We start from the raw sequence: 18,313 nt of genomic DNA, 5'->3' as shown, positions 1-18,313 counted from the left end.
CTTCAGCTTTGGAAATATGAAGACTGAGGCATGAGACAACTGTGTGGAATTGCTGAGTAATATTCTGGATGTCTGGGGCATGGTGTGGGCAAAATTTTAGATTTGAAGTGGGGCCATGCTAGGTCAGAAAGTTTGGAGCTGATGAGCATAGAGTTTTCCTGAGTGAAAGAGAAAATAGGAAAATATGTCTGGTTTGTGATCCTTGGTTTGTGTCCTGGGGAGGGGGTCTGCAGGTTCTGGGTATAAAGGGGGCCCTCTAAGAGGAGACAGGACATTGTCCCCTGCCCCTATAGGAACTAGTAAGGGAGAAAAGTCTGTAGAACCTGGATCTGGGGAGACTCTTTGGAAGGAAGGAGTAGGGAAGTTGCCCACTCAAGCCAGTGTTCAGACCCCCTGTTCACTCTGAGGCCATAGTCCAGGTTATTTGCACACTTTCTCAGATCAACCTATGAGACACTGAAGGTCACAGGTTTAATTTATTAAGCCACCAAAGCACCAATGCAGATGGCCACTTTCACAGTTTATTCACAGTAACTGCTCCGGCATCCTACAGAGGCCATCTGGCATCCTGCAGAGGCATCCTGTGACAGTTGGTTTGGAATATTCCGTATTCTGAGTCAGTTAGCAGTTGAGCAGACCACTCACTGGTCACTAAGCATAGCCAACTGGTCCCTGGGAAGGCTCCAGCTCCACGTGACACAGCTGGTAATGTGCATGCTGGGGGAGGATGGCCACAGTGGGTCTTCCACCGGCACTCCAGGGGGTTTCCCTTGGGGTTAACTGCCTTGTGTTTTGGGTTATGGATTAACACCTAGAGGTGGGAGGCTGAATTAGCATCTGGTCTTTTCTGTTGGCTCAGGCACCTCCTCCAGCAGGAGCGTCCAAGAAAGAGACTTGGTTCTGGGCGACAGGGCATGATCTCTGGTGCCCTGGGCAGGTCTTGGGTGTTCAGGGATCTCTCTCCCCAGGGAAACAACTCTATTCCTGTCCTGGACCCCATCCTCATCTGTATGGTAACTCCTGGCATGTCAGTTCATCTCTGTGAATTTCAGGGCCTCCCACTGTAGAATAAATGAAACAAGATGAGATTGGGAGGGAGACAAACCATAAGTGACTCTTAATCTCACAAAACAAACTGAGGATTGCTGGGAGGAGGGGGGTTGTGAGAAGGGGGGTGGGGTTATGGACATTGGGGAGGGTATGTGCTATGGTGAGTGCTGTGAAGTGTGAAAACCAGGTGATTAACAGACCTGTACCCCTGGGGATAAAAATATATGTTTATAAAAAAAAATAAGAATAAGGCTTACAGCCTCTGCCCTGCCCTCACCCACCTCACTAGGGCCCACCTGGGAATTACAGGAGATGGTCACATGTATTGTATTGTCCACGAGCTGTGAAACATCATTCCCATGTAAAAGCTAAGAGGGAGCTTCCTTCCTCCCTGCTGTGGAGCCATCCAAATCCGCTCTCTGGATTCAACCACTACCAAGTGTCTATTTCCTTCTTGCAGTCACTCAGGGATTGAACACTTAGGGCAATTAGGAAACACCAGTCATCTGTTTGTTTGTTTTTGTTTTTTTGGTTTTTTTTGTAATAAGGCTTTCTTGTATTTAATTATGTTTAGGCTCTTAACATAATAGTAAAAAAGTAGGCCATATTCACATTTGAACATCTCAGAACAGGGAATTACACAGAGTGTTTTTGTCACTTTCTCAGGCACTTGTGACTTCTAAATGGAGTTTGAACCCAGGCCATCAGTCATGGATAGTGCCCTTTGCTGCATTTCTCTAATGCCTTAGTGAAATAAAAGTATTTGATCACAGGATCTGTCTATAGGGTGTTCTAAGCGTATAGCCAACCACAAGAACTCCAGAAGTCCTACTTGGATTCAGGAGGCTCTACTGAGCGGGCAGCAGGTGGATAATGGGATGAAAGGATTGAATTAGGAATAGATGATCACCCATTTCCCTGTGTTCTTCTGCCAGCAAGTTGTCCACAGTTCTCTCTATTGTGATGCATTTCCTGGGATCTTGCTTCAAGGATTAAGAAGAAATGTTCACATAAGGTGAAGAATATCAACTGGTCCTAAGCAGTGATTCAGGAAACTCTACCTCTGGCCACACAACAGAGGGCACCCTATAGATGACCCACTTGAAGGTACTGTGGAAATGGACTCATTAGGTTCATTCAAGAATAATGATTCTATTTTATTCCCTGGCCTATCTTTAAGAGAAAACCATAAAAATGTTAAGCCACATTCTTCTCTTGTGTATGCAAAGATAAATGAGCAAGCCATTCAGTATTGCTGTAGCTCTAGAATACAGGTACTTTTCAAACTCAAGAATGGGTTTCCTTTTAACAGTAAACAACATCTTTAGTTAACATATAGACTTTTAGCTGATTTTTGAACATTGGCTGAAACAGATCTTTGACTGAAAAAGTGTTTTCAGATTTTAAAAAATTAATAGGTATTATTTATAACAGGAGGTTTAGATGAATGTAAGAGTTGAACAGATAATATAGAAAGCTCCCATAACCCATGCCCCCTGATTCATCCATTAAGGACATCTTACATGAATGTGGTCCATTTGTTATAATTTGCAAAACAATATCAATACACTTCTATTAACTAGAAGTCCACGGTTTACATTAAAATTCACTCTTTGTGCTTTGACATTCTGGGGGTTGTGACAAATGTATAGTGTTGTGTATCATCACCATGCCAGGATTCTTTTTTTTTTTTTTTTTTTTTTTTTTTTTTACTTTGATAGATTTATTACAGACAGAAAAACAAAACCAATATAAAAAAGAGTTGAGTTAAATATTTGGCTATATCTGACGTACTTTTCCTACTAGGTTTCCTACTAGGTTTGTGAAATCAGTGAGAACATAACTGGTGACAAATGATGGCTGGTGATACAATTTATTGTCACAGATACCATTTAACACAGACATCAGTCTAATTCAATAGAAGTTTACCAAATGATTGGTCAAAAATCTATCATGACTCTACCTTCTTCCAAATTTTTGCTACTTATAGAACATTGAAACATTAAAATTTTTGTGAATTTTCACTGGCGTGTTTCTTTTTTTTTAATTTTTTTTATTTTTTATAAACATATATTTTTATCCCCAGGGGCACAGGTCTGTGAATCACCAGGTTTACACTCTTCACAGCACTCACCAAAGCACATACCCTCCCCAATGTCCATAATCCCACCCCCTTCTCCCTCCTACCAGCAACCCTCAGTTTGTTTTGCAAGATTAAGAGTCGCTTTTGGTTTATCTCCCTCCCAATCCCATCTTGTTTCATTGATTCTTCTCCTACCCACTTAAGCCCCCATGTTGCATCACCAGTTCCTCATATCAGGGAGATCATATGATAGTTGTCTTTCTCTGCTTGACTTATTTCACTAAGCATGATACGCTCTAGTTCTATCCATGTTGTCGCAAATGGCAAGATTTCATTTCTTTTGATGGCTGCATAGTATTCCATTGTGTATATATACCACATCTTCTTGATCCATTCATCTGTTGATGGACATCTAGGTTCTTTCCATAGTTTGGCTATTGTGGATATTGCTGCTATAAACCTTCGGGTGCACGTGCCCCTTTGGATCACTACGTTTGTATCTTTAGGGTAAATACCCAATAGTGCAATTGCTGGGTCATAGGGCAGTTCTATTTTCAACATTTTGAGGAACCTCCATGCTGTTTTCCAGAATGGCTTCACCAGCTTGCATTCCCACCAACAGTGTAGGAGGGTTCCCCTTTCTACGCATCCTCGCCAGCATCTGTCATTTCCTGACTTGTTGATTTTAACCATTCTGACTGGGGTGAGGTGATATCTCATTGTGGTTTTGATTTGTATTTCCCTGATGCCGAGTGATATGGAGCACTTCTTCATGTGTCTGTTGGCCATCTGGATGTGTTCTTTGCAGAAATGTCTGTTCATGTCCTCTGCCCATTTCTTGATTGGATTATTTGTTCTTTGGGTGTTGAGTTTGCTAAGTTCTTTATAGATTCTGGACACTAGTCCTTTATCTGATAGGTCGTTTGCAAATATCTTCTCCCATTCTGTCAGTTGTCTTTTGATTTTGTTAACTGTTTCCTTTGCTGTGCAAAAGCTTTTGATCTTGAGGAAATCCCAATAGTTCATTTTTGCCCTTGCTTCCCTTGCCTTTGGCCTTGTTCCTAGGAAGATGTTGCTGCGGCTGAGGTCGAAGAGGTTCCATGCCAGGATTCTACAGAAATCCATACATCAGTGCTCCTGGCAGCACTATTCACATTAGTCAAAAAGTGGAATCAACCCTCAAGTCCCTCAAATGATGAATGGATCAATCACAATGTGTTATATACACACAATAAAGTACTATTCACCTATAAAAAAGAATTTGAAATATGCCCAACATGTATGGACCTTGAAGAAATATTATCCTCTATGAGATCAATCTAGCACAGAAATACCAATATTGTATGATTCCACTAATATAATGTCTTTAGAATAGGCAAACTCATAAAGACAGAGGTTATTAAGAGCCAGAAGCAGTGGGGAAGATGGAGTTATCTCTTCCTGGGTATGGAGGTTATGTTGGATAGGATGAGAGAGTTTTGGGTATAGATAGTAGTGATGAATATACATGTGTAAAGATAATTAAAACCACTGAATTGTATACAGACAAATGATTAAAAGGATGAATGTTATATATTCTTCATCACAGTAAAAAAGTTAAAAATCCAATAGACTAGTGATGAATACAGTAGCTGTGTATAAAAAGCATGGAGGCTGAAAAGGTCTTATAACATTTGAATAAGTGTAATTTTGCTGTGCTTTAAAATGGGTAGGAATCATGGGACTCCATCATTGAAACAACATACATTTTAATGTTTGCCTTTTTTAGATAGACCATTTCACATGGATTAAGTTCCCCTTAGCTAGAAAGACAAAGCCTCTATTTCTCATTTCCTTCCTGCTCCTTCTCTTTGCCTGCCTTCAACCACTGAGGAAGATGCTCCAGCAGCTGCTCAGTCCTTGCTGGTTAACCAACGATATGCATACATTCCTGCCCCATGTCCACACCAAGCAAATCTCCCTGAGTAATAAGTGAGCAGCACTTCCAATGTCCTGACAGCTTCTCTGTGCCCTAGCTCCGTCCAAAGGCCTTTTGGAGAACCTTCTTGGAGACACAAGGGAGAAAGTGGTCCCATCTACCACCAAGGGCAGCAAGCCTGTCTTTGAGATAGAAACCTTGCTTCCTTTCTTTCTTCAAAAGAAAATGAAACAATGTGCGTTATAGATGACATCCACAATTTCCTTGTTGGGCGTGGGGAGAATGTTGAGTCTATTATCAACTTATACCTGATTTCAAAGGACATGTGTTGTCTTAATGTTACAGTTAACTCAGGAAAGGTGTCCAATTAATAGGGGACATTTGTGGTCAATTAAATAAGATCAAGATATACACCGATCTATTTCACAAAATTGGTAATTGGGGATATATTTAAGGGATGTGATCATAACTTGGCAACAAATATTTTACGTTAATCCTTTTTCATGTGCTGATGCATGTACCATTTGCTGCCCATCATGACCCCCGGAGCCATACTACGAGCCCCTGGATGGAAACCTGGATAGATTTTTTTTTTAAAGATTTTATTTATTTATTTGACACACACACACACACACACACAGAGCTCACAAGTAGGGAGAGAGGCAGGCAGAGAGAGAGAGGAGGGGAATAAGATTCCCCACCAAGCAGAGAGACCAACGTGGGGCTCGATTCCAGGACCCTGATTATGATCCAGGCCAAGGGCAGAGGCTTAACCCACTGAAATACCCAGGTGCCCCAGATTTTTTTTTAAATTTTTTTATTATATTCATTTAGCCACTGTATAGGAGTACATTATTAGTTTTTGATGTAGTGCTCAATGATCTATTCTTTATATATATATAACACCCAATCTCAGCATATGCCCTCCTCAATACCCATCACCCTGTTACCCCTTCCCCCTACACTTCTCCCCTCTGAAACCCTCAGGTTGGTTCTTGGGGTCCATAGTGTCTCATGGTTCATCTCCCTTTCATCTCCCCTTTCAGATTTCCCTCCCTTCCCCTATGGCACTTCATGCTATTGCTTATGTTCCACAGATGAGTGTAACCATATGATAATTGTCTTTCTCTGCTTGACTCTTCTTTCCTTAACATATTCCCCTCCAGTTCCATCCATGTCAGTGCAAATGGTGGGTTTTCACTGTTTCTGATTTTATATATGGACCACATCTTCTTTGTTTTTTTTTTTTAATTTTTTAATTAATTTTCAGCATAACAGTATTCAACCAGTTAGAATGGCCAAAATTAGCAAGACAGAAAACAAGTGTTGGAGAGGAAGTGGAGAAAGGGGAACCCTCTTCCACTGTTGGTGGGAATGCAAGTTGGTGCAGCCTCTTTGGAGAACAGTGTGGAGATTCCTCAAGAAATTAAAAATAGAGCTTTGCTATGACCCTGCCATTGCACTACTGGGTATTTACCCCAAAGATATAGATGTCGTGAAAAGAAGGGCCATCTGTACCCCAATGTTTATAGCAGCAATGGCCACAGTTGCCAAACCGTGGAAAGAACCAAGATGCCCTTCAAAGGACAAATGGATAAGAAAGATGTGATCCATATACACTATGGAGTATTATGCCTCCATCAGAAAGGATGAATACCCAACTTTTGTAGCAACATGGGCGGGACTGGAAGAGATTATGCTGAGTGAAATAAGTCAAGCAGAGAGAGTCAATTATCATATGGTTTCACTTATTTGTGGAGCAAAAAAAATAGCATGGAGGACATGGGGAGATGGAGAGGAGAAGGGAGTTGGGGGAAATTGGAAGGGGAGGTGAACCATGAGAGACTATACACTCTGAAAAACAATCCGACGGTTTTGAATGGGCCTGGGTGGGAGGTCGGGGTACCAGGTGGCGGGTATTAGAGAGGGCAAGGGTTGCATGGAGCACTGGGTGTGGTGCAAAAACAATGAATACTGTTATGCTGAAAATAAATAAAAAATAAATTTAAAAAACATTTTAAAAAAAGAATGGGACCTCTATCTATTCTCAATATGTGTTTCTTTTCCTCTCTTCACCCTAAAGATGGGCTAGTGACTCTATTTGGGGGGCAGGCCACCTCCCCTCATGTCATTTCTTTTCAAAAACAGAGGGATAATGTGTGAGACCAGACTTCAACTTTGGAAAGGAAGTGTTTCCTCTCACGTGAGACCCTTGTCTGTGAAGAGCCACCTGTCTGGACAGCAGGAGTTGGCCACTGTGCAGCTGCGATGACTCTGAAAGGTCTATGATGACACCATCACCATGGCGACGAGAAATACACCTCTGCTGTCCTTTCCAACGGCCCCTCTTTGAGCTGAGTGAGTCATTGAGACACCTAGAGCTCTCTATATGGGGAACAAGATTGGATTGTGTGGCTGCTGTTGTGGTATGTTCTTACAGATCTCCTGACTGCTGTTTGCTGCTAATCAGATAGTTCACTCTTCCTCCAACTATTCTCTCATCTTTGAAAATTTTCTCTCTCCAACTTGTCATTCAGAGTTATACAAATGTTTTATAGTTTAGTTTTATCCCTTGATTTATATTTTTGGTTATTCTACCAAGCTAGCTGCCTTGACTTTTGTCCTCCATTTTGAAAAATGTACTCCTTCCTTTGATATCCTGCACCTCACCCTTGACAAACTAGGTTTCCCTAGGGGAGAAAACATGGCAACATCTATTTTAATTTACGCCTTTTTAACGTCCAAAATTATACATTCCCATTCCTCCTTTCTGAAAGTGAGAGTGAACCCGGAAAGGTCGATATGGAGGATATTTATGATTGTTTTATCCATGTTTTACAATGTCTTCCTGTACCGTTTATCCCAAAATGGGTATTTCAGGATTTGGGGGACATGTTGGTTTGTTCCTAGAAACAGGCGCCCCAAAGAGATCCAAAGAAGAGAAGAGTCTACATTTCACTTATGACCCCCAAGCAGATGTTTCCCTTTCTTCTTTGGCTGTTATCCAAAATTACTTTTTCTAGGTGATATGCTGTCTAGGTCATATGCTATCCCCCATCCTTTTCAGTTCCCCAGAAGTAAGTATAGTGAAACTATAAGGACATTTTGTCCTCAGTTACACAATGAATAGCCAGTCTTTCAACATATGGTGAAAGATGGCTAATTAGTTAATGAATTGTGTTAATGAGTGATTGATACCCAAGCACATAGATTGTTAGGAATGCACAAAGAACGATGGGAGGTGGAGACCATGAGTAGAGACAAACTTTACGTGTAAGTGGATAAACATGTACACTTGCCCATAGGATGGTAGCTCGAAAGCAGAAAGAGTCTTCATTAGAGTGGTTTTGATGGGATGTGTTTGTTAGTTCTCTTGACCTTTCCTCCAGATCTCTTTCCAACAGCTAAGCTATGGTTTTCTTCTGTGACAATGGCCTCAGGAACTCATATGTTGTTTGGAGGCACTTATGTTTGTGTGAGGAATACATAATGCAAGGTGGCATTGTTTCACATGCTTTAAAACACTAGACTTTGCAATAGTGACCCTGCCATCCTTTACCCTGGGATTCCTCTCATTTGGCCTGCTGACCATGAGTCAGGCAACTGGAACAATCTAGAGAATAATCATGACTATTTCTGACCAAGGGTCCCAGAGAGTGTATTCAGGGAATCAGCAATTGGTTGTTTTTTCCTTATTGACTTCTTGATACCTCTGATCCATCCAAACGAAATTGTGTTAGGGTCAAACACTTGTATTTAGGCAAAGCAGCTGTGCCACAAAGCAATGGTCTGGGAACTCAAATGCCCAGATGTGACCCAGCTCTGGAAGTTGTGAAATTGTGAGATCTCAGACAAGATCCATACCCTCCAATGAGCCTCCCAGACCATGTGACATGCATTAATTCAGTAATGCTCATCACACACATATTGGATGTTTTGTTTACTCTCCGTATTTCCCAGGTGGAGGAACGTAGGCATAGGGATGAATGTGACCAGGTTCATGGTCTCCTATGTAAAGGAGCCAGGAGGTGAACCTAGGCCTATGGTCCCAGGGTTCATGCTCTAACTACTGAACTGAACTGCACTGACTACTCAGACATGGATTCATTAGTGTCTGTGCATAGAGCTGTAGTCACAGTGTGTACGTCAGGAATTACCTGAGCCAAGGGAAATCCCAAGTGCTGTTTAGCATTATGAGGTCATCTCGGGGGTCACATAGGCCACAGAAGCTCCTGAGCCCCACAAGTACAGACCTTGCCATAGTCCTTACTAGGAAAGGGACATAGAAAGCCTGGTTAGTTCAAAGATATTGAGGGTTTGGAGGCACACTTTAGGACAACCCAGTCAAACTCTGTTTCATTGCTGGGCTACACCTCAGTCCAGTCAGAACTGAGGAGACCCTTTCATCGTATTTGATGGCATTTTCAGTATGAGTAAGACCTAGTAATGCAGAAATCCTGTGAGCCCAGGGACACTCCTGAGACAATAAAATGGACTCAGAGAACCGGTTCATGATTAGCCTTCTCTCCACTGCCCTCATTGCGATTGCCTTGTAGAGCTGAGATAGAGAGTGGTCAGTGTCATGGCATGGTCCCTTTTCAGGGCATGGTACAAATAGAATAAGAATAGGGATCATAAAGGGTGGTTCCTGGCTGACTCAGTCAGGGGAGCATTTGACTCTTGATCTCAGGGTCATGAGTTCAGTCTCCATGTTGGGTGTGGAGCCTACTAAAAAAAAGAAAGAAGAATTGGGGACCTAGTGTAGCATATTGGATAACATTCTCCCCCATAAGCCCTAAAAACATGCTTGAATGCCGTGAATTACACACTTTAGGGACACTGACCAATAAGAACTCAAATGCTCGTAACAGCCTGGTGTCCATCGTCTCTGTTTTGACAGGCTTATCCCTCAGGGTCAGGGAGTGTCCATGCTCCAGTGGGGACCTTGCCTTCTTAAAGAGCTCTCCCATTGTTGGCTAGTAAGTGCAAGCATGGAGAGAGTCCATGCTCAATGAATATATACACCTGGCATCACACAGCAAGACCAGAAGGAAATCAACATAGAACTAAGAGGGTGCTTGGTTTTCAATGATAGGACTTCATTATTTACATATTGTCAACAACTGATGAGATTCCTCACCAAGGACCAAGCAATTTGGTTGCTTCCTAACCAAGCAACAGAATGTCATGCCTAGATTTGAATCTAGTCTCAATGAAAGGTCACCGATTCTCAGGCTCCAACAAGTATAGAGCAGAGGAGAGATAAATGCAAACAGGTCTGGGTGATCCTCATGGAGTGTCATGAGAGGGGGAGCTTCGCGGGGCTCGGGTTTAGAAGGGTCCCTCCCTATGGGTCCTTTGTATATTCCCGGTTTTTGAAAGAAGATTTTATTTGAGGGGGAGAGAGAGAGAACGGTCATTGGTTATGAGGAAAGTGGGGAGGAGAAGAGGGACAAGTAGGCACCAAGCTGAGTGCAGAAGCAGGGGATGGGCTCGATCCCTGGACTCCAAGATCACGACATGACCCGACGTGAGACACTTAACCCACTGAGCCACACAGGTGCCCCAGAGGGTTCCCCTGAAAGGAGGTGGGACATGGTCCCCTGCCACTTCAGGGTGTAGAGAAGAATGAGGAGTCTATAGAGACTGGGCCTGGGGGAGGGAGGAAGGAACAGGGAAGGTGCCCACTGAGAGCCTGTGCAGCCCCTGTTCACTCTGTGCCAGCCAGCCCTTCGTCCAGGCTGTTTGGAGACTTACTCAAATCAATAACCAAGGAGACACTGAAGGTCCCTGTCTTGATTTTTTCAACCACCAAAGCACTAAGCCAGGTTGCCATTTTACCAGTTAACTGGCAGGAATGGCTCAGGGATGCTGAGTCCTTAGAAGGGAAGCAGATTCTTAGTAGAGCCATCATGGGACAGTTGGTTTGGAATGTCCTGGCTTCTGCATGAGCTTGGGATCCCAGCAGACCACTGGTCCCTGAGGGTGGTCCACTGGTCCCAGGGAAGGCTCCACATGAGAGAGCTAAGAGTATGAATGCTGTGGGTGGATGGCCCTTGGATTCCACTGGCTCTTCAGAGGGGTTTCTCACGGGGCCATCTGCATTGTGTTCCAGGTTGGGGATTGAAACTCAGTGGTGGGGGGCTGAGTTAGGATTTGGACTGTTCTGTTGGCTCAGGCACCTCCTCCAGGGCATCAAGTGTCTCCCACACTCCCACTTGGGGCAGGAGGATTTGAGAATGGGACTAAACTGAGGAAGCCCTGGTTCAGGACTGCAGGGCATGATCTCAGGTGCCCTGGGCAGATCTCAAGTATTGAGGGATCTCTCTCCCCAAGGATTCGACTCCATTCCTGTCCCAGATTTCCCACTCCTCAGTATAGTCACTCTTGGCAAGTCACCAATCCCTCACTCTCAATGACAGTGTCCTTCTGTCTTTCTCTATAGTCTCATACAGTGTCTGCTAGAGCTTTCCCCCATCTTTTCCTGTGGTAGTAAAGGACACTTAAGCTACACTTAACCTACATTCCAACATTTTACTGATTTTCAAGCCTGGAATACAGGGTTCTTAATCCCAGGCCCCATGTTGCAAGGTCCATTTCCAGACTCATTTCTTCTGTACCTTTGAAACTTTGTTCTATCATCAATATCCCCTTATTTGCTGCTCCTCCAAGCCCCTATTCTATTCTCTGCTTCTACGTATTGGACTATTGGAGGTGCCCCATATAAGTGACATGATGCCATATTTGTCTCACTGGGTCTGGCTTATTTCACTTAAGATGATGTCCTCCAGGGCCATCCAGGTTGTCACAAATGTTGACATTTCCTTCCTTTGCAGGTGAGAAATTCACCCAGCTATGGGCCCGAAGATGGAAACATCATATAAAAATACAACCCACTGATGGATCCCATGAAGGTACCATGGGAATTTATTCATGAATCGGATTCAAGAATAATTACTGTAGGAGCACCTATGTGATGTCCAAATCTTGATTTTGGCTCAGGTTATGATGCCAGGGACCGGAGCTCGGCCCCATGTGTGGCTCCGTGGTGGGTATGGAGCTGTTTAAGCTTCTCTCTCCAATTCCCATGCCCTTCCCCTGCTCACACTCTCTCTTTGTTGCTAGAAAAAAAAAAAAAAAAGAAAGAAAAGAAAAAAAGAAGCTGTATCATTATACTAGCCTGTGAGTGTCCCATATTATTTTTGTGAACATTGAATTTCAGCTGGTCACTCATGAGTTTATAACCACAAGAATAAAGCTGCATTTGCACCTCGAGTTTGGTAACGTTAAATGGTAGGTATAGTGAAGCTAACATTTGGACATGAGTGTGTTGTTAAACACTAGCCAAAGAGATCTCTTCTTAATTTTTAATCAATAGACCTTAATACTTAGAGTAGGTTTAGAGTATCCTAACAAGTGAAGAGATAATCAAAAAAAGTTCCCTTATCCCCCTTATCCCATAGTGCACCTTTTCCACAAGTATCAAAACCTTCATCATTGTGGAACATTCGTCACAAATAACAAACCAGCCTAGAGATATTATTCACTGAATTCCACCATTGCTATTAAGGCCTGCTCTGTGTTGAGCAGTAGTATGGGTTTTGACAAATGGGCAAAGTCCTGTATCCACCATTTATAGGGTAGGTTCACTGCCATAAAAATCCTGTGTTTCACCTAGTAATACCTTTGCACTTTCTCTAGGAATCAGAGCAACCGCTGATGGTTTGTCATCGCTCTAGATTTCCTTTTTCCAGAATATGATAGAGTTGGAACTGTAAGCCATGTTGCTTTTCCACACTGACAGCTTTCTCCTCTATCTATACAGTTACCATTCATTGATATCTTTCTGTGACTTGACAACTGAATTATTTTTCTTTTCTTTTATTATTTTAGTTAGAGAAAGAGGGAAAGTGTGGGGGAGAGGAGGAGGAAGAAGGAGAGAGAAACTTCAGCAGGCTCCTCCTCAGCATGGAGCTTACCTGACACGGGGTTGAAATTCCTGACCCCGAGATTCTGACCTGAGCCAAAATCAAGTGTTGGGTGTTTAACTGAGAGAGCCGACTACATGCCCTGAAGTTCAGCTCTGTTTTTTACAGAATCCTATTTCATTGTATGGGGATATTGTTGGTTGTTTACCCATTCACCCTGTGAAGGACAACTTAGTTGCCTCGAGTTGTGGTGTTCCTAAAGAAAGCTGATAGAAGCACTCCTGGGCCGGTTTTCATAGGAACATAATTTTTCAGCTCAACTAGATAAATACCTAAGAGTGTGATGGCTGGATTAGACACAGCAAGGCTCTTATGCTTTGTTAGATTTGATAGAATTCACCAGTCCAGCCACCTGGGGCCGGCACCTCCTTTCTGGGAAACGTATGAACTGTGGATTCACTGTCTTTGATATATGCCAATTCAGACAATCTATTTCCTTTGCGTGGGTCTTGAGAGTTTCTGTTTTGGAAGGAATTGGCCTTTTTGCTTAAGCCATCCTAGGATTTTTCCATGTATTACTTTACTTTTTAAAATTTGATTTGATTTTTTTTTTTCAGTGTTCCAAGTGTTCATTGTTTATGCACCATACCCAGTGGTCCAGGCAATACTGCCCTCTTTAATACCCACCACCAGGCTCACCCATCCCCCTCACTTCTAAAACCCTGTTTGTATCTCAGAGTCCACAGTGTCTCATGGTTCATCTACCCCTCTGATTTTCCCCAATTCACTTTTCCTTTCCTTTTCCTAATGTCCTCCAAGTTATTCCTTATGCTCCACAAGTAAGGGAAACCATACGATAATTCACACTGCTTGACTTATTTCTCTCAGCATAATCTCCTCCAGTCCTGTCCATGTTGATACAAAAGTTGGGTATTCATCCTATTTAAAACAATTTTTATTTATTTATTTAAATTTCTTTTAACTGTTCCAGAATTCATTGTTTATGCACCACACAAGTGCTCCATGAAATACGTGCCTTTCATAATACCTACTACCAGGCTCACCCTGCCTCCCAACACAGCCCCTCCAAAACCCTCAGATTGCTTTTCAGAGACCATAGTCTCTCATGGTTCATCTCGGCTTGACTTGTTTCTCTCAGCAAAATCTGCTCCAGTCCTGTCCATGTGGATACAAAAGTTGGGTATTCATCTTTTCTGATGGAGGCATAATATTCCATTGTATATATGAACCATATCTCCTTTATCCATTCGTCTGTTGAAGAACGTCTTGGCTATTTCCACAGTTGAGCAACTGTGGCCATTGCTGCTATGAACGTCGGGGTACAGATGGCCCTTCTTTTCCCTACATCTCTATCTTTGGGAGTAAATACCCAATATTACTTTTGAATCCTTTCAACCTCCATACGATCTGTAGTGACGATGACTCTTGTGTCCCATGTTAATGTACGTCCTCTCTTATTCTTTCATTTTTCATCAGGCTACAGCTTTATCCATTTCACTGATATTTACAAGGAATGAGCTTGTGTCTTAGTTTAATGGATTAGGTCTGAGTATTTCCCATGTTCCATTTCAATGGTATCTGCAATAATATTATTTTTTTCTCTTGCTCGCTTTCTATGATACTACACTCTTGCCTTGTTTTCTAAGCAAGCCTAGGCATGTTACATCTCTCTGATTTTCTGACACACGACTTTCAGTCCTATCAGTTCCCCCAAGCCCTGCCTTTCCATAAATGTTGGTCAAGGTACATTTGCATCTCATTTGGTGAAAAATATTTTAAAGGTTCTCTTGAAATTTCTTCATTGACCACTGGGTTATTCAGAAGTGTATTTTTAAATCACAGCTCCTTGGGGATTCTCCCAAGATTTCTTCCTGTTGTTGATCTCTAGTTGAATTTCATAGAGGTCTGAGAGCGGCTGTTGTATTGAGTCTACTCTTTGATTGTGTTGGGATGTGTTTTCCGGCTGAGAATGTGGTCTCCTGCTGAATGTTCCATGGGAGGTTGAGAAAATGGTGTGTTCTGCGAGAGAGTGTCTGCTCCAGGAAAGCTCGATCCCCTGTTTTCCCTTTTTTGTCTCCTGAGGGCCATGGTTTCCCTGTGTCCTCTGTTTTCCTATGGATCCCAGAAGAGCGTGTTGATTTTTCAGTGTCTTCAGGCTCTCTCTTGTCCTTAGGAAGAAGAGGTGATCTCCATGGTCTTTGCCCATGGAAGTGTCTCTTTTTGTCTTCATGTACCTTCAAACTCCCTTCTCGTGGCCCGAGTCTTGACTTCAATACATCTGGGCACATGCTGTTTTTATTCATAGAACTAGTTTTCCAAAACAGCTGAGAAGAACGTGTCTAGATACAAGCTTTTGTACTAAAACACACATTTTCTTTTACATTACGTCTTTGATGACATCTGGCTAATTTAATTAATCTGCCTAAATTATAGGTATAGAGAAATACCAGCAGCATGCCTTCACTCAGCATTTGCCCACCCCAGAGGTATAGACTGGTGAAAATAGAAACAAGATATATTTCAATATATACCCATTGATTATCCAGCCTTACACACAATGGCAGGCAAAGAAATCTACTGATAGAGATTGATAGAAAAGCAATGACCTTACATATCTAACCCACATTCATATCAAGCAATACTCTCCGAGCTATTCATTTTTTTAAGATTTTATTTCTCAGAGAGAGAGAGTGAGAGAGAGAGAGAGAAAGCACAGTCAGGTGGGAAGGGCAGAGGGAGAGAGAAAGAGCAGGTCCTCCCTGAGGAGGGGCCCCCCACGTGGGACTGGATCATAGCATCCTGAGAGCATGACTTGACGGGAAGACCAGTGCTGAAAGGACTGAGTTTCCAGGCGCCCCTCCTCGAATTAATCTTGAACAGCACCACCAATGTGCTGATGGGTACATTCTTGATGTCCTTCCAGATGTGTCTGAGAAAATCTCAGTCTGTGAGACGCTTTGCCATAAGCCCAAAGAAGAAGAGGACCAGAGTGTTGCCAAGGTGAGGTTGCCTCTCTTTTTCCCCAAGGAGCAAGCATTGCTTTCTTGGTTTCTTTCATCAAATTCAGATGACAATCAAATTATACACTATATGTTGGTGAATTGGACATAATAAAAAAATTCATTTTCCTAATGTAAATTTTTTGTACATGGAAGTAAAATGGTTTTTTAAAGATTTTATAACTTTATTTGACAGACAGTGATCACAGTAGGCAGAGAGGCAGGCAGAGGGAGAGGTGGAAGCAAGCTCCCCGCTGAGCATAGAGCCCGATGCTGGGCTCAATCCCAGGACTCTGTAATCATGTCCAGAGCCAAGGCAGAGGCTTTAACCCACTGAGCCACACAGGCACCCCTAAAGTGAATTTCAAACTGTATGTGTGTGTGTATGTATGTGTATATATAATTTTATATACATATATATGTATAAACGTGTATATATATATATGTATATGCTTATATATATATACATACATATAAATATATGTGTGTTTATATAAGTATACATATCCATATATATGCACATACGTGTGTATACACACACATACACATTTGAGAGGACATATGTATAATTTCCCTTTTGCGGAGAGTCCTGAGTGGTTGTTTCCTGCCCACCATCGTCTGATTCAAGAGGATATTTACCACTGGCAACAGCAAATCTTGTTAGAATTGCTGTGGTATGATCCTTTCCATCCACAAGAGTTTCTCTTGCTTGGATGAAGAATTTTGTAGTTGCCATCCTGAGTGGACTGGGTAGACACATCTCCCAGGAAAAATAACTTCATACAGGCATCCAGGTCCCACTCTTGGGGCCTTGGATTCAATCACTGTGTTCCATCTGGTTTCCTAAAGTCATTCAGAGAACTAAAGATCAGTACAGGCAGACAAGTATACAGCACGGCCAGAGACTCATGGTGTCCTCTTTTCTGTGCCTGCAGCCTCAGGAAACATCAACAGAGGGAGGCGGTACGTATTCTGGACTCAGTCTCTTCCTGGGGAAAAACTCTAGCTGGTAAGGCAGGTGGGGCCCCCTTGCAATCTTCAGTCTGGAGAGCCTCCCTGATTGGGGGTTCTTGGTAGGACTCTTGGTGGTTTGGGGACAGGCATATTTCCCAGGTGACAAAGTATGCTCTTTTGTCTGCAAGACTAGGAAGCCAGTGGGTTCTGTGTGTGTGCTGTGAGTTTGTGTGCATGAGGTTTTTGGTTGAGGTGTCTTTTGTGGCTCTATGTAGTGTGATTGTGAGTGGGTGATTTTTTGTGGGAAACATGGAGAGACAGAGGCGGAAAGATACAGACAGAAAGACAGAGAGGGAGAGATGAATAGAGCAAGAGAGAGCGTGTATATTTCTGCAGGAGATAGATTCTACCACCACTGCCACTGGCCAAAGTCAACATTCTCAGAGAAAAGAATAAACCTCATCTAGGGCACACGTTCTAGCCGTGGGAGACCCCAAAGGGGCAGTTCAGCCCCTGCCAGCCAACCACATGACCCCACATGATCTAACCCACATTCATATCAAGCAATACTCTCTGAGCTATTCATTTTTTTAAGATTTTATTTCTCAGAGAGAGAGAGTGAGAGAGAGAGAGAGAAAGCACAGTCAGGTGGGAAGGGCAGAGGGAGAGAGAAAGAGCAGGTCCTCCCTGAGGAGGGGCCCCCCACATGGGACTGGATCATAGCATCCTGAGAGCATGACTTGACGGGAAGACCAGTGCTGAAAGGACTGAGTTTCCAGGCGCCCCTCCTCGAATTAATCTTGAACAGCACCACCAATGTGCTGATGGGTACATTCTTGATGTCCTTCCAGATGTGTCTGAGAAAATCTCAGTCTGTGAGACGCTTTGCCATAAGCCCAAAGAAGAAGAGGACCAGAGTGTTGCCAAGGTGAGGTTGCCTCTCTTTTTCCCCAAGGAGCAAGCATTGCTTTCTTGGTTTCTTTCATCAAATTCAGATGACAATCAAATTATACACTATATGTTGGTGAATTGGACATAATAAAAAAATTCATTTTCCTAATGTAAATTTTTTGTACATGGAAGTAAAATGGTTTTTTAAAGATTTTATAACTTTATTTGACAGACAGAGATCACAGTAGGCAGAGAGGCAGGCAGAGGGAGAGGTGGAAGCAGGCTCCCCGCTGAGCATAGAGCCCAATGCTGGGCTCAATCCCAGGACCCTGTAATCATGTCCAGAGCCAAGGCAGAGGCTTTAACCCACTGAGCCACACAGGCACCCCTAAAGTGAATTTCAAACTGTATGTGTGTGTGTATGTATGTGTATATATAATTTTATATACATATATATGTATAAACGTGT

General features: G+C 42.7%; 2 long non-coding RNA genes across 3 annotated transcripts; both read left to right on the top strand.

Annotated features, from left to right (window-relative positions):
* The first annotated feature begins 634 nt into the window (after positions 1-634).
* Positions 635-7,281, top strand: LOC309848484. The gene is made up of 3 exons (XR_014303073.1): positions 635-705; positions 1,986-2,157; positions 7,200-7,281. It is a non-coding gene; the product is annotated as an uncharacterized lncRNA (long non-coding RNA).
* Positions 7,282-7,430: 149 nt separating this feature from the next.
* LOC309848481 lies at positions 7,431-17,418 on the top strand. Of its 2 annotated transcripts, XR_014303069.1 has the most exons (4): positions 7,431-7,477; positions 11,888-11,965; positions 15,924-16,000; positions 16,935-17,418. It is a non-coding gene; the product is annotated as an uncharacterized lncRNA (long non-coding RNA). The 2 variants fall into 2 exon arrangements; XR_014303070.1 differs by lacking the exon at positions 16,935-17,418 and having other exon boundaries at positions 15,924-16,179.
* Positions 17,419-18,313: the final 895 nt, after the last annotated feature.

This window comes from Mustela nivalis (genome assembly GCF_964662115.1).
Source record: "Mustela nivalis genome assembly, chromosome: 14".
Lineage (NCBI taxonomy): Eukaryota > Metazoa > Chordata > Mammalia > Carnivora > Mustelidae > Mustela > Mustela nivalis.
Note: the sequence above shows the minus strand (reverse complement) of the source record. Positions and strands in the feature narration are given on the sequence as shown.